We start from the raw sequence: 22654 nt of genomic DNA, 5'->3' as shown, positions 1-22654 counted from the left end.
TAACCCATGGAGCTTCCTCATATTTTGTAACTAATGACAGAATGTTTCTCCCAGGGAGAAATTATTCTTTAAATATATAGTTTAATTAATTTCCCAACCAGTGACTTTCTCTGATTAGTATCAGAAAATGCACACAAAGAATTTCAGCCTTCACCTTATTGGCTTTTTGGTTGAGGTATGTGGATATTCCTAAACTGTGTCGCTGCTACGGATACTGATTTTGCAGTTGTCAATGAATAGATCATAGTGACTCCTTTTGTAAGTACATAAACTGTGAGAGTTGCCCAATCTTAATTATCCCCACTATGTGATCCATTGATTCCCATGTGCTTCTATGCTGAATTGTCCCCTTCCATTATCATCTAATGCTGAATAACCCTCTTGCAATGTGTTTCACATCTAGATATGGTCATCATCTGTTCTCACCTCATGTTCCTTCACCCTTGATAAAGGGCAGACCATTCCCCTCTGACTCACTGTTGTTTCTTCCCAGCTTTTAGAAGATCACTTCCCATTGTATCTGACCCCAGCTGAATGAGATCACTCAAGTATTTTGGGTGGAAGACAAATGAGTGCTAACATAGCTGGATGTGCACTGTTTGTACATAAAAGGAAAAAGATGCTGTTCCTAGGTTTATGCTATTGCTTTCTAGCCCTGTTGTTTCTCTTCAGTTTGATACTTTTCTGCTGTGTGCTGTCTCTACCCACATATATTTTTAGAACAAATTTCTACATTATTGCTGCTAATTCATCCAACTAAAACAGTCATGACTACATCTCAGAAAAATTGCTTTACTTCTGCCAGGAACAAGTTGTTTTCTATTTTTAATGTAAATATATAAAAGCCTGGGTTTTTACTGCATATTTACAAAATCAAGAAACATTATTAGACTGCTTAACTCTTGGGAGACCTCCATGTTCCACACACCCCTCTTATAACCAGATATCTTAGTAATTACACTCAGGAAACAAAGTACGGTCATCTTCTTGGTATAGCCAAACCGCTATTGGGGGTCTATCCAGTTTCAGTTCAGTCCATAACTCCCTTTTTGTAGCACACATCTCCTTCATTGTTGGATGTCACTCATGCTCAAACACACTCCCGAGTCCTATTGACCTCAGAACTTCTTTAATCGCTGCAGACATCGCCTCATTCCACACCATTAGGACTAGACTCACATTGGCAGTGCCAAACTAAGTAGATGTTTTTCAAAATTTCCTTCATGAATAGGTCAGCCATTAGCATTTGGAACATGTGCTTGGCATGACTCTCGGCTTCTGGACAATTGCTAGTAGAAATAAAATATGGAAAAAGAAGTTAAATAAAGAAGGGCAGTGAAATCTATTAATCTCTAAATCTGCAACCAGGAAAAAATTGCTTAATACAAAATATTATAATTACATTTGTTGTGTTTGTACCGCTATACACAACTACATAAAATAATAAAGCAGCAGAGACTGAGAGTAACTTCAAGTGATCTTTACTGGGTAACTGGAACTTCGGCACTGACTATACAAATCGATACGCGTCTGTTATATATGCTCGCAACTAGGGATGTACATCCGCAAAACAAAGTAGTCCCTTCAATGTTGTATACATTACACTTCCTCCCCCTTTAGTTTAATAGTATATTAAAATTTCTATAATTAACATACAGAGCCTGTCTTTACAGTAACCTTTTTGTTTTCTTAAAAGTAACAAAATTCAAATTCCAACATAACATTTTATTTTGTCAACAGCCCTTTTACAAGTCAAGTCTCTGGGGAGGCCTCCTCTGCCTCTCTGGGTAACGTCTCTCCAGACTCTTTTGCTTTGGGGAATGAGACTGTACAGGTACAGGTGCATCAGGTGAGCTATCAGCACAGGTAGAGCTCTCAGCTGTGGATGAGGCTGGTGCTGATGCTGAAGAATCAGGAGTGTTTGTTTCCATGTCAGGTGAGTCTGGGCGAGGTATAGGGGTGTTTTTCACCTGAACATCCAGAATTTGGTCCACATGACGTCTCAAAACGTTCTCTCCCACATTCACAGTATAAATCAGTGGTCCCTCTCTTGTGGATATTGTCCCTGGTTGCCACTTTTCCGTCCGTAAATCACGAGCAAGAACTGACTGTCCCACACTGAAGCTTCTTGTTGGCTTAGCATTCAAATGTTTGAACTGTTTGTTCTCTACATCATGACATACATTCGGTTTAAGAAGGTCCATGCGAGACCTCAGGTTCCTGTTCAGAAACATCATCGCTGGAGTCTGATTAGTGGCTGCGTGTATTGCGTTCCGATAAGCAAAGAGGAAATTGTCTATCTTGTGTTGCAGTGGTAGATTCTCGCTGTACATTGCTTTGATGGCCTTCTTGAAAGTCTGTACGAATCTTTCTGCCAAGCCATTTGTAGCTGGATGGTACGGGGCAGATGTGTAGTGCTTGATTCCATTTTTCCTCATGAATCCTTGGAATTCGTCAGAGGCAAATTGTCGTCCATTGTCTGTGCAGATTTGTCCTGGTAGGCCATTTCTAGCGAACATGGTCCTCAGAACTGAAATGGTCTTTTCAGATGTGGTTAATTTCATTTTAATGACCTCAGGCCATTTGGAATGTGCATTGACTGCAATCAAGAACATGGAGTCCATGAACGGTCCAGCAAAGTCGATGTGCACACGTTGCCATGGTGATGAGGGCCATTCCCATGGATGGAGAGGGGCTTGTGGTGGTGCGTTCTGGACCTTTTGACATCCTGAGCAGCTCTTTGTCAGGTCCTCGATCTGTTTGTCAATTCCCGGCCACCACACGTATCCATGGGCAAGGCTTTTCATCTTTACTGTACCTAAGTGGCCTTCATGCAGTTCATCTAGCACTCGGTTACGAAGCTTGGGAGGAATCACAACTCGTGAGCCGCACATCAGTGTTCCCCGACACACTGATAACTGCTCCCTCTTAGCTGAGAATGCTGGAAACAATGAGTCACCATGCGCTGGCCATCCCTTCACAGTGATGTCATAAACTTTTGACAATGTAGGGTCATTGCGTGTTTCTCTTTTTCAATGAGGGAGTTTGTCACTGGTAGCTGCTCAACTATTGTTGTGTGAAATACCTCTGCTGCAATAGTGCCAATCATCGCCATTTTTTTTTCCAAACCCGTTTTTCTTTCTTTACTAGTTAGCTAGCGTCATGCAAGTCACTGTGCACTTTTCACTTGACTTACGTATCCCCTGCCTAGCTTAGCAAGCGTACTCCATTTTCTCTGCCTTCTCGCTCCTTTCTTCCAAGTTTCGGTGTCCTCTGGATGCGATGCCAGAATAGGAAGACGTAGGTTCATAATTCTCGTCGCCAATTTGTTGTGTTTGTACCGCTATACACAACTACATAAAATAATAAAGCAGCAGAGACTGAGAGTAACTTCAAGTGATCTTTACTGGGTAACTGGAACTTCGGCACTGACTATACAAATCAATACGCGTCTGTTATATACGCTCGCAACTAAGAATGTACATCTGAAAACAAAGTAGTCCCTTCAATGTTGTATACATTACAACATTTAATGACAAAAAAATCAAGGACAAGAAAAGACCTATCAATACTCATCCCTCTAAACCCAACTCTCTCATATTACCTGCATTTTGAACAAATGTTTTCATCACTACTACCCACTCTGGCAGATTTGTCAAACATTTCTTACTCAAAGGTACAGTAGTGTATTGGTCTAGTAATCCAGAGTTCAGGAATTCAAATCCCACCATGGGATGTTGTGAAGTTAAATTTAATACATCCAGTCATTTGTGAGCTAGTATCAGGGAAATAATCATGAATGCTGCTGGATTGTTGTACCTGATTCATTAATGTTCCACAAAGAAGGGAGCATGCTACCACTACCTGGGCTGGCATACAAGTGATTAATCCCACACATGTTAGACTCTTAGGGGATGAGATTGGTCTTCGGTGGTAACACAAAACGGACGATATGAATTAGCAGCCCATTTACACCCAGTTCAATTTTAAATCTTAAAGTTTCTAATTGATGCGCTATCAATTACTCATAAAAGACTGAGAGTTAAGAGAGTAACTAAAGGCTTTTATTAACAAAAGAATGAAGGTCTGCCTCGAGTGGTCGACCGGTCCAGAATACAAAGGGGGCTGGGGAGCAGTCACCTTTATACTAGGACTTGTGGGAGGAGTCAGCCGAGGCATGTCCAGGCATGTACACAGTGGAATACAAACAGTGGTTTACCACATTCACCCCTTGTTTAAAATTGAGTCCGGCGGGGTGAAGTGTATTAAAAGTTAGTGTATTGGAGTCTCTCCGGAGGTCTTGTCTGCCGCTGTGATCGGCGTGGCGACGGCAGGGGTAGTGGAGCTTCCGGCGTCGAGTCCCGCGTAGGCTGTGGCACAGGCGTGTCGTCCTCGTAGGTGTCGAGCGGGTCGCTGGGCCCAGGCCTGCCGTCTGCTGGGGCTGGATATCGGATCGTGGGGGGGGTGGTAGTGAGTAGTGGGTTACTGCGGCCCCCGAGGGTGCAAGGTCTCTTATGGAGACTGTGTTCTCCCGCCCGTCCGGGTATGCAATGTAAGCATACTGGGGGTTGGCGTGGAGGAGGTCGACCCTCTCGACCAGGGGGTCCGTTTTATGGGTCCTCACGTGCCTTCTCAGTAGGACCGGCCCTGGGGACGTCAGCCATGGCGGTAGCGATGTCCCCGATGTGGACTTCCTTGGGAAGACAAACATTTTCTCATGAGGGGTGGCGTTAGTGGCAGTGCAGAGCAGTGACCGAATAGAGTGGAGCGCATCGGGGAGCACATCCTGCCAGCGGGAGGTTGGAAGGCCCCTGGACTTTAAGGCTAGCAGGGCGGCCTTCCAAACTGTCGCATTTTCTCTTTCCACCTGTCCGTTCCCCCGGGGGTTGTAACTGGTGGTCCTGCTTGTGGCAATACCCCTAGTTAGCAGGTACTGACGGAGTTCGTCGCTCATAAACGATGAGCCCCGGTCGCTATGGATATAGCTGGGGAAACCGAACAGGGTGAAGAGGTCGTTCAGACATTTAATGACCGTGGCACTGGTCATGTCCGGGCAGGGGATGGCGAACGGGAAACGGGTGTACTCATCAATAATATTGAGGAAGTACACATTGCGGTCGGAGGAGGGGAGAGGCCCTTTAAAATCAACGCTCAGGCGCTCGAAGGGGCGAGTGGCTTTTATCAGGTGGGCCCTGTCTGGTCTATAAAAGTGCGGTTTGCACTCAGCGCAGACTTGGCAGTTCCTGGTCATGGTCCTGACCTCCTCAATAGAGTAAGGCAGGTTGCGGGCCTTGATGAAGTGGAAGAACCTGGTGACCCCCGGGTGGCAGAGGTCATTGTGGAGGGCCCGCAGTCTATCGATCTGCGCGCTGGCGCAGGTGCCACGCGATAGCGCATCCGGGGGTTCATTGAGCTTCCCGGGCCGGTACAAGATCTCGTAATTGTAGGTGGAAAGTTCGATTCTCCACCTCAAGATCTTGTCATTTTTGATTTTGCCCCTCTGCTTGTTGTTAAACATGAAAGCAACTGAACGTTGGTCAGTGAGCGGGGTAAATCGTTTTCCGGCCAGGTAGTGCCTCCAATGACGCACAGCCTCCACAATCGCCTGGGCCTCCTTCTCAACAGCGGAGTGTCTGGTCTCCGGGCCTTGGAGGGTTCGTGAAAAGAAGGCCACGGGTCTCCCCGCCTGATTGAGGGTAGCGGCCAGGGCAAAGTCGGACGCGTCGCTTTCCACCTGGAAGGGGATGGATTCGTCCACTGCATGCATGGTGGCTTTGGCAATGTCTTCCTTGATACGGTGGAAGGCTAAGCGGGCCTCTGCCGTCAAGGGAAAAGAGGTGGACTTGATCAGCGGATGGGCCCTGTCCGCATAGTAGGGGACCCACTGGGCATAATAGGAGAAAAACCCTAGGCACCTCTTCAGGGCCTTGAGGCAGTGGGGCAGTGGGAGTTCCATAAGGGGACGCATCCGGTCGGGGTCGGGGCCGATGACTCCGTGTTCCACAACACAGCCAAGGATGGCGAGGCGGTTTGTGCGGAATATGCACTTCTCCTTGTTATATGTCAGGTTCAGGAGTTGGGCGGTGCGGAGGAATTTTTCGAGGTTTGCGTCATGGTCCTGCAAGTCACGGCCGCAGATGGTCACATTGTCCAGATATGGGAAAGTGGCCTGCAACGCATTTTGATCTACCATCCGGTCCATCTCCCTTTGAAAGACGGAGACCCCGTTGGTGACGCCAAAGGGAACCCTAAGGAAGTGATAGAGGCGGCCGTTTGCCTCAAAGGCAGTATACTGGCGGTCCTCAGGGCGGATAGGGAGCTGGTGGTACGCTGATTTCAGGTCAATGGTCGAGAAGACGCGGTACTGCGCGATCTGGTTGACCATATCAGCTATGCGGGGGAGTGGGTAGGCGTCCAGCAGGGTGTAGCGATTTATTGTCTGGCTGTAGTCGATGACCACGTGCTGCTTCTCGCCGGTCTTAACGACCACAACCTGGGCTCGCCAGGGGCTGGTGCTGCCCTCAATAATCCCTTCCCTCAGGAGCCGCTCCACTTCGGTTTTAATGAAAACCCTGTCCCCGGCACTGTATCGCCTGCTCTTTGTGGCGATGGGCTTACAGTCGGGGGTGAGGTTAGCAAACAGTGGGGGGGGGGTGACTCTGAGTGTGGAGAGGTTGCACCTGGTGCGCGGCGGGCAATTTGGGAGTTGCTGGCTGCGGACTGTGAGTGGGGGTAGGGGTCCACCGTACGCCATCGTAACACTTTTAAGGTGGCACTGAAAATCTAACCCCAGCAGGACGGCAGCGCAGAGGTCGGGCAGGACCAGAAGTTTAAAATGATCGTACACGGTCCCGTCTACTACGAGTGTCACTACGCAGTAGCCGCCGATGTCCGCCGACTGGGACTCGGAGGCCATAGAAATCCGCTGGTGCACAGGCAGGACTGGGAGAGAGCAACGCCGCACCGTGTCGGGGTGGATGAAGCTCTCCGTGCTCCCAGAGTCAAAAAGGCAGATTGTATCGTGGCCATTTACCTTAATGTCCATTGTGGAGCTGGCCAGCTGGTGCGGTCTCGCTTGGTCCAGTGTAACGGATGCCAGCGTAGGGGTCGGTGTGTCGCTGCGCGTATCAGATGAGGCGGTGTTGGGGGCCTGCTGCGTTCCGGCTGTCGTCCAAGATGGCGGCGTCCATGATCCCCATGTGGCTGGAGGCGTCCAAAATGGCTGCTGTACCGGTGGTTCGCACATGGCCGGGGAGGCCCAAGATGGCAGCCCGCATGGCCCACACGCGGCGCTGCTGGGGTTCGGGGTGGCTTTGGCCCTGCAGACGTTAGCGTAGTGTCCCTTCTTCCCGCAGCCCGAGCAGATTGCATTTTTCGCCGGGCAGCGCGCTCTGGGGTGTTTTGCCTGGCCACAGAAGTAGCATTTCTGGCCTTGGGGCACTGCTGTCTGGCCTTGGGACACTGCTGCGGTAGTTGGGCCGTTGCTGGGGTGTGGCTGGGGTGGCACGGCGCTATGAGGCGGTCCTACCGTGTCCCAGGCTGTCATTCCCCGCGGCGTCCACGGTGCAGAGGAGTAGGCATCCATGCCCCGGTAGGCTGCATCCAGTGATAGTGCGAGTTCAGAGGCCTTGTTGAGGTCGAGGTCACTCTGCTCCAACAGTCGCTGTCGGGTGTAATTGGATCTGTGGCCCGCTACAAAAGCGTCCCGGATAAGTTCCTCTGTGTACACGGCGGCCTTTACATCCTTACAACCACTGGCCCGGCCAAGCACAGACAGTGCCTGAAGGTATTCCACGGTCGATTCCCCAGGTTGTTGTTTACGACTCCCCAGAAGGTGCCTGGCGTACACTTCGTTCACTGGGTGCGTGTACTGGTCCTTGAGGAGCTTGATAGCGTCCACGTACGAGGTCGCGTCTTGGATGACCGAGTGCACTCGGTGGTTCACTTTGGAGGTCAGGACATCCAGTTTGTCCTCGTCCGATTTGATTGCTGCGGAGGCGGTCAGGAATTTTTCGAAACACTTAAGCCAGTGAGTAAACTTGGTGGATGCGTCCGCCTCCCGATGATCTAAGTCCAGGCATGCTGGTGTGAGGATCTTCTCCATTATAAAAATTTGTTAATAAAATTGATGCGCTATCAATTACTCATAAAAGACTGAGAGTTAAGAGAGTAACTAAAGGCTTTTATTAACAAAAGAATGAAGGTCTGCCTCGAGTGGTCGACCGGTCCAGAATACAAAGGGGGCTGGGGAGCAGTCACCTTTATACTAGGACTTGTGGGAGGAGTCAGCCGAGGCATGCCCAGGCATGTACACAGTGGAATACAAACAGTGGTTTACCACACACATGTTAGACTCTTAGGGGATGAGATTGGTCTTCGGTGGTAACACAAAACGGACGATATGAATTAGCAGCCCATTTACACCCAGTTCAATTTTAAATCTTAAAGTTTCTGAAAGAGCCTAACAAAGCACTCAGTTGTAAATAATCGCTACAAAGGAAAGAATTAGATGGACATATGGGAAAAGACCCAGGCGTGTATCAAGACAAGATTTAGGTAATCTCAGCCCAGTCAACCCTGCAAAGTCCTTCTCACTTACATTCTGAGACTGATACCCAGTTTGGGAAACAGTCCCACCGACGAGTCGGCAAACAGCCTGACAAAAGGCAGTAATTTCCTCAGAGCTGTTCTCGTCTGCCACCAAAATTTTGCCTGAAACCCCATTCATGTGCATAAACAGGGTTTCCGCTTCATTCCAGCAAAATTACAGTAGTGGAGTGGCAGCAGTTCTGAGGAAATTCATTGCCCCAGTCCTCCTCATAGGGTCATTCTATCAGCTAACATCCCAGAGTCCTCCATTATCATCCCGGGATACGTCCTGTCCCACCAGCAGGATAGACCCACCAGAGGTGGGGAGACAGTGGTATACAGTCTGGTAGGAGTGGCCCAGGCATCCTCAACATTAACTCCAGACTCCATGAAGTCTCATGGCTTCAGATCAAACAAAGTCTAGAAAAGTTCTTGCTAAACACCACATACTGACCCCCTCAACTGATAAATCAGTACTCCTCCATGTTGAATATTACTTGAAGGAAGCTGTGAGGGAACAAGGGCACAGAATGTACCCTGGGTGAGGGAACTTCAAAGTCCACCACCAAGAATGCTCAGTAGTACTACCACTGACCAAGTTGGCCAAGTCCTGAACTGCATAGCTGCAATACTGAGCTTGCATATTGTTGTGAGGGAACCATCACAAGCTCACATTCAATGTAAGGCCCTACTTTTTTTCCACAGTGGGGGGCCTAGAATTGATTTCTTATGTCGTGTCCTGGTGCTTCTTCTCGGTGCATCCTGAGGGCCAGTGTCCTGTATGAAGTTGACTGTGTGTGGAGTCAGAGCCTCTTGGGCTGCAATATTTGTGCAACTGCCTGGGCAGCCTTTCATTAGGTGTCTGAGGAGCTAGTTGAGAGGCCTAGCATGTCCTGCTATCATGGAAGAGAGAGAGCACCAGCATGACTGACAACTTCTGCCCTGCCATTGGTACTGGGCCCAGGTTCAGGGTGGCCACTGATCAGCAGGAGAAAAGATCTAATGATTCCCATCAGATCCTGTAAGCACCAAGAATGTTTCTCCTGTAACCTTGCTCTAAGTATCTGAAGGATGTAATGCAGTGCCCTCTCAAGTTTATCCCCATGTTATATTCATAAATAAATAGACGTTTTCATTATGAAGAGCTAGCTTGAGCTAGTCATTTATTCAGCCATGTGGACTAGTGTACAGGCATCCATCTTGACTACTGCCTTGTGGGTAGCCCTCTATTAAACATACAGCTCCACCTAGTGTACCATTCTAGAATGACATGTTACTGATCATTACATCCCCCTTCCTTAGAGGTTAAACAAAATCAATATCAATCAATCATAACGACATAAACATCTTCACAACAGTCAACACATTTTCAAAGCTTTACTTTATGAACTCTAAGCTTTTCATTCTTTTATTATAGTTTTCTTTGTACTCAAAGATTAAGTCTCAGGCTTTTTTACTTCACGTGTGGATCTTCTCAGCACAGGTAGGTCTGATGTGTTTTCATGAGAGCCTGTATGTGTGTTTGTGTTAGATTGTTCTGGTGGTGAGTGACAAGATTCAGTTGCGGCATTGTCATCGATTTGCTCTTGGATAGTTTCTTGTGTTTTCAGGAGGGAACAGCGGTTCCTCCTAAGAATCTGTCCTTCCTCAGTTCTAACAGTGTATGACCTTGGTCCTACTTCCTCAAGAACTGTAGCTTTCCTGTTCCGTGCATCTGGATCCTCAATCCTGACAACATCATCCCTTGTCAATGGTTTCAGAGTTTTGGATGACTTGTCATAGTGTGATTTCTGTTTCAGCTTTAATAGTTGAAGTCTCTGTCTTAGTTCCTTACTCTGCTTTTCTTTTGCACAGCAGGGTAGCGTGGTGCGCAACTTGCGACCCATTAGGAGTTCAGCAGGTGAAGAACCACAGTCTAAAGGGGAGGCTCGGTAGCTCAGCAGGGTGAGATAAGGATCAGACTTGCTTTCTGTTGCTTTCTTCAGTAGCTGTTTGAGAACTTGAACACCTTTCTCTGCCTTACCATTTGACTGAGCATACAGAGGACTGGATGTGATGTGTTGAAAGTCATAATGTGCTGCAAACTGTTGCCACTCCTTACAGTTGAAGCACGGACCATTGTCGCTAATGGCAATCCTGGGAATTCCATGTCTGGCGAAGATGGATTTAACATGCATTATGACACTGCTTGCTCATGTGCTTGAGAGCAGCACCATCTCAGGATAGTTAGAATAGTAGTCACTCACTATTAGATAGTCTTTACCATTCAAATGAAAGAGGTCCATACCAACCTTTTGCCATGGTGCTGTTGGTAAGTCAGCTACTATCATTGGTTCCTTTGCTTGTTCGTTTTGGTGTTTCTGACATGTCTCACGTATGCCTATCATGTTCTCAATGTCCTTATTTATGCCAGGCCAATGAACAGTGTCTCTTGCTCTCCTTTTGCATTTTTCAATTCCGAGGTGTCCCTCATGAATCCTTTTGAGCATGTCTTGACGTAGAGCTTGTGGAATGACTATTCTGTTCTGTTTTATTAATAGTCCACTTGCGACACTTAACTCTGACCTGATGTGATAGTATTTTGGACAGGAACCTTTTGGCCAACCATGATGAATGTTCTCTATTACTGTTTGTAACACTGTATCTTTTACTGTTTCTTCTGCTATTTGCTTTGATTTTGTATCTGACACGGGCAGCGCAGCAGTGACCATACTCACATGAACATCCACGTCTTCCTCAGTAGAGCTCACATGACTCATTGTGGGTGCTCGGGATAGTGCATCTGCTAACACTTCGGGCTGGATTTTGCTAGGGCCGGGGAGGCGGGATTGGAGGTGTGTGGGGGATAAAAATCGCAAAACTGGCGTGCGGGCGCAAACCCGCCTCCATCCCACCTCCACACAATTTTCCTAAATTCGTGTCTGCTGGTCCCGACTCCGTCCCGCCTCCAGGAGGCGGGATAGGCCCTTAAGGCCCTTAACAAGCCCTCAATTGGCTGTATAATCCCATTTTCCTAACCACTTGCAAGTTTACTCGTTTTCCCACGTGAAACACGCCTGGTGGGAAACACACATCTGAAACCTGGCGGGAGCACAACTGGCTTGCGGAGCAGCAGCTGCAGCTCAACCATTAAATGGCAGATTTGAACAGGCTTTAATTGCAGGTGGCATAACTTTGCTCTCTCAGGTCTGGGGGATCTTTCAGAAGGCATACCCACAGCTCTGGGAGTTTGCAGCCTGACAACCATCTCCAGTGTGACCTCCTGGGAAACCCCTCTCGCCACCTTCACTGAGCGCTTCCTCAACTGAGGCATCTACCAGAAGCATGGGAGCCATTTTTGTCCTGCCCTTCTGGATATTACATGAGGCTGCCCAACAGCAGCAGCAACAACAGTTGCGCCAAGCTGCTGCTGCCCCACCTGAGGATGCACAGGCCAGAAGGGGCCAGCGCATGGCAGGCCGTCGGCGCAGGAGATACCCCCCAAACAGGGTCTACAGACGCAGGGTCAGCTACCTCAACATGTCTGAGCAGCAGTGCCAAAGGCGGCTCCGACTTTCGCGAGAGATAGTGGCTGACATCTGCGCAATGCTGCAGCAAGACCTGGAGCCCAGAGGAGCAGCTGGACACCCCTTATCAGTGGCCGTCAAAGTCACCATCGCACTCAACTTTTTTGCCTCAGGCTCATTCCAGGGATCAGCAGCAGACATCAGCGGCATCTCCCAGGCGGCCGCACACACCTGCATCAAGCGGGTAACCGATGCCCTCTTTGCCATCGCGCACAATCACATCCATTTCACCAAGGATCGAGCAAGTGTCATGGCGAGACCGGTTGGATTTGCTAATCTTGCAGGCTTTCCAAGGGTGCAGGGCATCGTTGATTGCACACATGTGGCCCTTAAGGCTCCCCATCGCAATCCTGGTATTATTGTCAACCGCAAGGGCTTCCACTCCCTCAACGTTCAGCTGGTGTGTAACCACAAGAAGGAAATTTTGCATGTTTGTGCCAAGTACCCTGGCAGTTGCCATGACTCCTTCATACTGCGCCAGTCTACTGGGCCTCCGCTATTCAGTCCGCCACACCAACTTAACGGATGGCTACTTGGAGACAAGGGCTATCCCTTGAGGACGTGGCTATTGACGCCGCTGAGGAGCCCATCCAACGCAGCTGAGGAGAACTACAACTCCAGCCACCTTTCCACCAGAGCCATGATCGAGCAGACCATTGGTCTGCTGAAGATGCGCTTCAGATGCCTGGATAGATCAGGTGGAGCCCTGCAATACTCAGCAGCCAGGGTCTCCAGAATCGTTGTGGTTTGCTGTGTGCTTCACAACATGGCACAGCGTCGTGGCTTGCAGATGGCCGAGGACCAAGTGGCTCCTGACATATCCTCCTCAGATGAGGAGGAGGAGGAGGGGGAGGAGGAGAGCGAAGACAAACATCTTGCAGAGGCTCATCAACCAGCGGCAGCAGTGCGCGAGAACATTGGTGGCCGGCATGCAAGGAACGCGCTCATATTGGGCAGATTTGCTGAGCCTCGCCCATGAGGGACTATTGCCTCGCATCCTTTTACCTGAGCACTGACAATAGCCAGGAACCAGCTGACTTCTAGCGATGTGACCACCATACTGACCTCAAAGTGAAAGTCCCATTCGCGAAATGACACACGCCACAACTACAGCAGTAGCCAACAGATGATTTATTAACATTATTCTGATGGCTTTCAACCATAACACATTAAATTCCACCCAAGTGACTACCCTTGTGACTATTTGTGCAGTTTCTTTCTCTTACGCGTGCTCCTACGTAGTGGTTCCCCAGTGGCATCAGCAGATGTGGAGGCCCCTTGCTCACTTCCTTGCTGCTCCTGTCTGGACACCTTTGGCGGGCGTCCTCTGGGGTTGCGAGCCTGTAAGGGCTGCGCAACAGCCTGCTGCTCCTGCGGCTGTGCAGGGGTTGAGACGCCGATCTCACTTGGGTGCTGACTCAGGTGGGGCTCTGACCGAGGACTTGTCAGTGGCATAGAAGTTTGAGCGCTTGGAGAGGAGCCCCCACCTCCTTGTTCTCTGCCACCATCATCCCTCTCATGGGTCAGGTCCCCCTCAGCGCTTGCAAGTGGCGAGAGAGCACCTTGCTGCACATCAGGGGAGCCATGGGGACCCGTGTCGGGACTGGCAGTCCTTCTCAGAGGGACTGCCATGAAGGTCTGGTTTCTCTGTTCAATAGCTGCCCATCGCTCCTCCAGAGATGTCAGTCTAGTCTGAACACTCACCATGTTTTCAACACTCGCGCGACTTATCTCCTCCATGGCCGTAGCCAGCCTTTCCACGGAGGTTGCCATCCTTTCCGTGATAATGCGTTGATGCGCCAATGACTCCACAAAGGCTCTGCTCATGTTAGCGACGGACTCCTCCATTCGCTCCACACTCGCAGCAACCCTGGAGACAAAACCTGCCAGAGACTCCTGCATATTTTCCTGGAGTGCCATCACCGCTGATACTGTGGATGGACCCAGAGGCAGAGGGTCGACATGCAGCTGAGCCGAGCTGGGAGAGTGCTGCGCCCTCCGACTAGGACTCTCCACTGCTGTCCCTGTCTCCACCATCTGCTGAGGCTCACTTGTGAGCTGTGATACACCAGGTGACAACACTACTCTATGTCCTGAAGGTCCCACCGAGGTGTGAGTGTCTCCGCTGGTGCTGGGTGCGTTGCCTTCTGCTGACGCTGCGCCCTCAGAGGTTGCAGCTTCCTCTGAGGAGTCTGGATGCTGAGGCTGAACCTCCTCCTGCGTCCTGGAGACGGGAGCTTGCGATGGTCCTGTGGGGGAGTAAAGGAAAGTGTCAGAGATGAGAGGCCAGGGTTACCTGCACAGTGCTTATTGCAGATGATCAGAGGTCCATCTGCTAGAGCTTCCAAGTCATTATCAGCGAGTCATGCAATGCAATTGAGAGAGTTGGAAAACTCTTCTGTCACCAGCTTGCTCTGCTGCACCGGTCTCTCCGTCCCCCACTTGTGTGTCGTCCTGGATGCCGACGATCTCCAGGATCGCCGCCTCCCATGGGGTCAGCTGGGCTAAGGAGGCTGCCCCTCCACCTGTCCTGGCTCGCTCTCTTCGGTTGTGAGCTCTCTTTTCCGGCAATGGGGGAGACAAGTGGAGTTTGAGCGAGAATGAAGGAGTGAGTGTAGAGAATCGATGGCATAGATGCTTAGAAAGAGAGAAAGATGGAGTGAGATGGCAAGACCAAGGGCCCTCCCTATGTGATGTAAGTTTTCATAGCATGACAGTGATAGGGAGTGTGAGGGCTGCATAGTCCATTAGTTAGGTGAATGTGACCATAGAGAGAGAGGGAGTGGGAAAGGGTGCATGGATGTCAGTGTCAAGTGGGATGCGGAGGAAGAGATTGGTAAAGCTGAGAGCTGGTGAGGAAAGGCAATGGGGATCAGATTAAGAGTGATGGGAACATCATACTCACTTTTCCAGTGCGCAGAAGGTCATGGAAGCGTTTCCGACACTGGATCCATGTTTTGCTGGTATTCGAGCTGGCGTTCACCTGCTCTGCCACCCTCAGCCACACAGCCTTGGTTTGCTGGGGTGGCTTCTTCCTCCCTGAGGAGGGGAAGAGCACCTCCCTGCTCTCTGTCGCTCCCTCCACCAATGCCTGGAGGGCTGCCTCGTCAAATCTGGGGGATGCCTTACTCCGATGTGTCGCCATGATTGATGATGGTAGCAGCAGCTGCCAGGGCCAGAAGCTTGGCAGTCTGCTGAAGTGAGCAAGGCTTGTGGAAGCCCTTAAATGAAGCAGCAGTGATGATGTCATCGGAGGCGAGCTTCCCACCTGAAAAGCTCACTGGCTAGGGGTTCCCACACGTGGGGAATCAATTGGGCTATAAAATCAAAATTGCATCAATTTCCCACATCGTTCAGGATTCGTGTGGGAAACACGAAATGTGGGGAACACGACCCCAACCCGCCCCCGTAGCAAAATCCAGCCCATGTGTTTGCCTGGTGTGTAGATCAGTTCAAAGTCATATCTTTGCAGCTTCATCATGAGTCGTTGAATCCTTGGAGACATCTCATTCAGGTTTTTTTCTATGATGGCAACCAGTGGACAGTGGTCTGTCTCAACTGTGAAGGTGGGAAGTCCATATGTGTAGCCATGGAACTTTTCTAGTCCAACTACCAAGCCTAGACATTCCTTTTCAATCTGGGCGTATCGACACTCAGAGTCAGTCATAGACCTGGAGGCATAGGCAACAGGCTTCCAATCTTCACCCTCTGCTTGTAGCAAGACCGCGCCTAGGCCATCTTTGGATGCATCCGTTGACACTTTGATTCTCTTTGTTGGGTCAAAGAAGGTGAGTACAGGTGTGGTTGTCAGCACTGTTTTGAGGTTCATCCACTCTTGTTCATGTCTTTCTGTCCATGCGAACTCATTTGTTTTATGTAGCAGGTCTCGCAGACAGGCTGTCTTGGCTGACAAGTTAGGAATGAACTTTCCAATGAAGTTTATCATCCCCATGATGCGTAGCACTCCTTTTTTGTCAGTGGGTCGGGGCATTTTGAGTATGGCGTTTACTTTTTCCATACCTGGCTCTATTCCTTTACCAGATAGATTATCTCCTAGGAAAGTGACTTCCTGGACGCCAAACTGACACTTGGCTTTGTTGAGCTTCAGTCCATTCCGGCGTATGCTCTGTAGCACTTTAGTCAGTCTCTCATTGTGTTCTTTCAGTGTGGAGCCCCAGATGATGATGTCATCAACATAGACCCGAACTCCTTCCAGACCTTCAATTATGTGTTCCATCGCTCTATGAAAGATTTCAGATGCAGATATTATCCTGAAAGGCATTCTGAGGAAAGAATACCTGCCAAATGGTGTGTTGAAGGTACAGTATTTGGTGCTCTCTTCATCCAGTTTTAGTTGCCAAAATCCTTGTGAGGCATCGAGCTTTGTGAAGTATCTGGCACCTGACATTTCACTGGTGATTTCTTCTTGCTTGGGAATCTGGTAGTGTTCACATTTTATGTTTGCATTTAAGTCCTTTGGATCCATGCATACTCTTAGATCATTGTTCTTTTTCTTTACACATACTATGGAGTTAACCCAGTCTGTTGGCTCTTCGACTTTCCTGATGACTCCTAGTGTGGTCATTCTGTCCAGTTCTTTCTTGAGCCGGTCACGCCGGGGTGCTGGAACTCTCCGTGGAACATGTACCACTGGCTGAGCATCCTCCTTTAGCTGGATCTTGAAAGTGAGTGGTAGAACTCCAAATCCTTTGAACACATCCTGGAAATTACTCACTACAGAATCCACTGAGTCATCTGGTCTGCTTATGGCACAGTTTATACGGTAGACTCTCTTGACCAGTTCTAAGTCCTCACAAGCTTTGTCACCTAAAAGTGAATCAAGTCCTTCAGCCACAACAGAAAACATGAGATGATGCACTTTGTCTTTGACTGTCACTTTAAGTCTGCATACACCGAAGCTATCTATTTTCTGTCCATTATAGTTCTTCAGTAGTACTGACTTTTTCTGTACTTTGGGCTTTTCTTTCATATTGTTAATGTTACTCATACTGATTAAGTTTGCTTTTGCCCCAGTGTCTAGTTTCAATGTAACTAATGCTCCATTTACCTGCAGTGGCATTACCCATTTGTCCTCTTTTACTGCATTAACTTTATGTTCAGCATTGCCCATTCCTGAGGGCTGCACATTTTCTGTATCGTTTTCTATATTGTCACATGACACCATTCCTACAAAAAATGTCTCACTTAAATCAGTGTCCTCAATCACATTGACTTGTTGCCCTTTCTTTGTTTTTACTTTTGAAAAGCATTGCTTGGCAAAGTGATTCTTTCCATTACATTTTGTGCACATTTTCCCAAACGCTGGGCATTGTCTTGACTGGTGCTGGTAACCACAGCGTTTACAATTAAGAACATAAGAACATAAGAAATAGGAGCAGGAGTAGGCCAATCGGCCCCTCGAGCCTGCTCCGCCATTCAATAAGATCATGGCTGATCTGATCCTAACCGCCAATCCACTATCACAGAACCATCTCCTGAATCTAACAGAATTAGACACACGAAATAGGAGCAGGATCAGGCTACATGGCCCCTGGGCCCGCTCCGCTACCCACAGGGCCGTGACTGATCCGAACCTAGACTCATGTCCAAATTCCTGCCCGCTCCCCGTAACCTTTAATTCCCTTTACTTCTAGGAAACTGTCTATTTCTGTTGTAAATTTATGTAATGATGTAGCTTCTACAGCTTTTTGGGGCAGCATATTCCATGGACCTACCACCCACTGAGTGAAGTAGTTCCTCCTCATCTCAGTTTTGAAAGAGCAGCCCCTTATTCTAAGACTATGCCCCCTAGTTCTAGTTTCACCCATCATCGGGAACATCTTCCCCGCATCCACCCGATCCAACCCCTTCACAATCTTATATGTTTCAATAAGATCGCCTCTCATTCTTCTGAACTCCAATGAGTAGAATCCCAATCTACTCAACCTCTCCTCATATGTCCATCCCCTCATCCCCGGGATTAACCGAGTGAACCTTCTTTGTACTGACTCAAGAGCAAGTATGTCCTTTCTTAAGTATGGACACCAAAACTGTACGCAGTATTCCAGGTGCGGTCTCACCAATACCTTGTACAACTGAAGCAATACCTCCCTATTTTTATATTCTATCCCCTAGCAATGAAAGCCAACATTCCATTGGCCTTCTTAATCACTTGCTGCACCTGCATACTAACCTTTTGAGTTTCGTGCACCAGGACCCCCAGATCCCTTTGTACTTCAGTACTTTCCAGTTTCTTGCCATTAAGATAATAACTTGCTCTACGATTTTTCCTGCCAAAGTGCATAACCTCACACTTTCCAGTATTGTATTCCATCTGCCAAATCTCTGCCCACTTACTTAGCCTGTCTATGTCCCCTTGCAGGTTTTTTATGTCCTCCTCACTTACTACTTTCCCTCCCATCTTAGTATCATCTGCAAACTTTGATATGTTACACTCGGTCCCCTCCTCCAAATCGTTAATATAGATTGTAAAGAGTTGGGGACCCAGCACTGACCCCTGCGGAACACCACTAGTTACTGATTGCCAGTCTGAGAATGAACCATTTATCCCAACTCTCTGCCTTCTGTTAGATAGCCAATCCTCTATCCATGCCAGAATATTACCCCCAATCCCGTGATTTTTTACCTTAAGCAATAATCTTTTGTGTGGCACCTTGTCAAATGCCTTTTGGAAGTCTAAATACACTACGTCCACTGGTTCCCCTTTATCCACCCTATACGTTACTTCCTCAAAGAACTCCAGCAAATTTGTCAAACATGACTTCCCCTTCATAAAACCATGCTGACTTTGTCCTATTAAATTATGATTATCCAAATGTCCTGTTACTGTCTCCTTAATAATGGACTCCAAAATTTTACCTACCACAGATGTTAGGCTAACCGGTCTATAGTTTCCAGCCTTCTGTCTACTGCCCTTTTTAAATAAGGGTGTTACATTAGCAGTTTTCCAGTCTGCCGGGACCTTTGCCGAGTCCAGGGAGTTTTGGAAAATTATTACCAATGCATCCACAATCCCTACCGCCACTTCCCTCAAGACCCTAGGATGTAAGCCATCAGGTCCAGGTGATTTATCCGCCTTGAGTCCCATTATTTTACCGAGTACCACTTCCTTAGTGATTTTGATCGTGTTTAGCTCCTCCCCCCCTTTAGCCCCCTGTTTGTCCAGTGTTGGGATATTCTTAGTGTCTTCTACTGTAAAGACTGATGTAAAATATTCATTCAGTGTTTTTGCCATCTCCATATTTCCCACCATTAATTTCCCGGTCTCATCCTCTAAGGGACCAACATTTACTTTAGCCACCCTTTTTCTTTTTATATAACTATAAAAACTCTTACTATCTGTTTTTATATTTTTTGCTAATTTACTTTCATAATCTATCTTCCCTTTCTTAATCAATCTTTTTGTTATTTTTTGCTGTCTTTTAAAGTTTTCCCAATCCTCTATCCTCCCACTAGATTTGGGTACCTTATATGCCCTTGTTTTTAGTCGAATACTATCCTTAATTTCTTTACTTAGCCACGGATGGCTGTCTTTTCTTTTACACCCTTTTCTTCTCAGTGGAATATATATTTTTTGGAAGTTGTAAAATAACTCCTTAAATGTACACCACTGATCATGTATCGTCTTACCCTTTAATCTATTTTCCCAATCCACTCTACTCAATTCCGCTCTCATACCTTCATAGTCTCCTTTATTCAAGCTTAGCACGCTTGTTTGAGATCCAACCTTCTCACCCTCTAATTGAATATGGAATTCAACCATGTTATGGTCACTCATTCCAAGGGGATCCTTTACTAGGACATTTTTAATTAATCCCATCTCATTACACAGGACCAGATCTAAGGTTGCTTGCCCCCTGGTCGGTTCAGTTACATACTGCTCAAGAAACCCATCCCTAATACACTCAATGAACTCATCCTCAAGGCAGCCCTGCCCAATTTGATTTGTCCAATTAATATGATAGTTAAAATCCCCCATAATTATAGATGCTCCCTTATTACAAGCCTCAACTATTTCCTGATTGATACTCCGTCCAACAGAGTTGCCACTGTTCGGAGGCCTATAGACTACGCCCACTAGTGTTTTTTTCCCCTTATTATTCCTTACCTCCACCCAAACTGTTTCATTATCCTGATCTTTTGACCCAATATCATTTCTCTGTATTACAGTGATTCCTTCCTTTATTAACATAGCCACCCCACCTCCCCTTCCTTCCTGCCTGTCCTTCCTGATCGTTAAATAACCTGGTATGTTTAATTCCCAGGCATTGTCACCCTGCAGCCATGTTTCTGTAATGGCCACAAGATCATACCCATATGTAGTTATTTGTGCCATTAACTCGTCTATTTTGTTACGAATGCTACGTGCATTCAGATAGAGAACTTTCAAAGATGTTTTGTGACACTTAGTTCCTGCTTTTGCCCTTTTTATTACTTTACCTTTTACTCCATACCTTCTGCCCCTTCCTGACACGCTCTGGTTTTTAATTTCCCCACTGCTACCTAAGTCTATGACCTTCTCTGTTGTCATTTTTATTATTTGCTCTCTAGGAACCTCCCCCCCACTAGTTAGTTTAAAGCCCTCTCTACAGCCCTAGTTATATGATCCGCCAGGACTCTAGTCCCAGCACTGGCCAAGTGAAGCCCGTCCCAACGGAACAGCTCCCTCCTGCCCCAGTACTGGTGCCAGTGTCCCAGGAAGCAAAACCCATTTCTCCCACACCAGTCTTTGAGCCACGCATTTAACTCTCCCTAGCCAAATTCGCTCGTGGCTCAGGTAATAATCCAGAGATTATTACCCTTGTGGTTCTGCTTTTTAATTTGGCCCCTAGCTGCTCAAACTCCCTCAGCAGAACCTCCTTCCTTGTCCTATCTATGTTGTTGGTACCAACATGGACCACGACAACTGGATCCTCCCCCTCCCACTCCAAGTTTCTCTCCAGTCCAGAGGAGATGTCCTTAACCCTGGCACCGGGCAGGCAACACAGCCTTCGGGACTCTCGCTCTCGGCTGCAAAGAACTCTATCTATCCCCCTAACGATACTATCCCCTACCACTACAACATTTCTTTTAACTCCCCCCACTTGAATGGCCCCCTGCTCCACGGTGCTGTGGCCAGGTTGCTCATCCTCCCTGCAGTCCCTGCTCCTGTCCCCACAGGGAGTAAGAGCCTCGAACCTGTTGGACAAGTGCAAGGGCTGCGGCTCCTCCAACACTACCTCCTGGATCCCCGTACCTGCCTCACTTCTAGTCACACCATCCTAACCCTGGCCACGGACTACATCTGAATTAATTAATCTAATTGGTGTGACTACCTCGTGATACACAGAGTCCAGGTAACTCTCCCCCTCCCTGATGTGTCTCAGTGTCTGAAGCTCGGACTCCAGCTCTTCAGCACGGAGCCGGAGTTCCTCGAGCAGCCAACACTTACTGCAAATGTGATCACTGTGAGCATCAATGGTGTTCACCAGCTCCCACATATTGCAGCAGCAACACATCGCCTGATCTCCCATTCTATGTAATTAATTAAATTTATTAATATTATTCTTAAATATCCTCTGCCCCGATTCTAGATGGTGAATATCACACCTTAGAAACTATAAACCAAAGAGATTTAAGCTTAAAAAGGGAGAAATACTTACCAACCAATCACTTACCCGCTTTCTGGTGACGTCACACTTGGATTACTTTTTACCTCTCTCCTTCCAGACTGGAGACTGGTACGCCATACCTGGTCTCTGGGACTTTTACAGCCCCGCTCTGCCGCTCGAGATTCCCGCCGACGCTGTGAGGCCTTACCTGGTCTCTGGGACTTTTATAGCCCCGCTCTGCCGCTCGAGATTCCCGCCGACGCTGTGAGGCCTTACCTGGTCTCTGGGACTTTTACAGCCCCGCTCTGCCGCTCGAGATTCCCGCCGACGCTGTGAGGCCTTACCTGGTCTCTGGGACTTTTATAGCCCCGCTCTGCCGCTCGAGATTCCCGCCGACGCTGTGAGGCCTTACCTGGTCTCTGGGACTTTTACAGCCCCGCTCTGCCGCTCGAGATTCCCGCCAACACTGTGAGGCCTTACCTGGTCTCTGGGGCCTTTTACAGCGCCGCTCTGCCGCTCGAGATTCCCGCCAATGCAGTGAGGCCTTACCTGGTCTCTGGGACTTTTACAGCGCCGCTCTGCCGCTCGAGATTCCCGCCGACACTGTGAGGCCTTACCTGGTCTCTGGGACTTTTATAGCCCCGCTCTGCCACTCAGGATTCCCGCCGACGCTGTGAGGCCTTACCTGGTCTCTGGGACTTTTATAGCCCCGCTCTGCCGCTCAGGATTCCCGCCGACGCTGTGAGACCTTACCTGGTCTCTGGGGACTTTTATAGCCCCGCTCTGCCGCTCAGGATTCCCGCCGACGCTGTGAGGCCTTACCTGGTCTCTGGGACTTTTACAGCCCCGCTCTGCCGCTCAAGATTCCCGCCGACGCTGTGAGGCCTT

At 48.4% G+C, this 22654-nt stretch overlaps 1 long non-coding RNA gene across 1 annotated transcript in view; it reads right to left on the bottom strand.

Moving 5' to 3' along the window:
- Positions 1–755: 755 nt before the first annotated feature.
- LOC147102132 (uncharacterized) overlaps positions 756–22654 on the bottom strand; it is a 199069-nt gene continuing 177170 nt past the window's right edge. Inside the window, exon 3 of the long non-coding RNA XR_015073212.1 lies at positions 756–1289. This is a non-coding gene — a long non-coding RNA (uncharacterized LOC147102132). The remainder of the gene's footprint in view (positions 1290–22654) is intronic.

Source organism: Somniosus microcephalus, chromosome 22, assembly GCF_052327205.1.
Source record: "Somniosus microcephalus isolate GS21.2 chromosome 22, FLI_Smic_1.0, whole genome shotgun sequence".
Taxonomy (NCBI): Eukaryota; Metazoa; Chordata; class Chondrichthyes; order Squaliformes; family Somniosidae; genus Somniosus; species Somniosus microcephalus.
The sequence above is the reverse complement of the archived record's forward strand: the minus strand, read 5'-3'. Positions and strand labels throughout refer to the sequence as shown.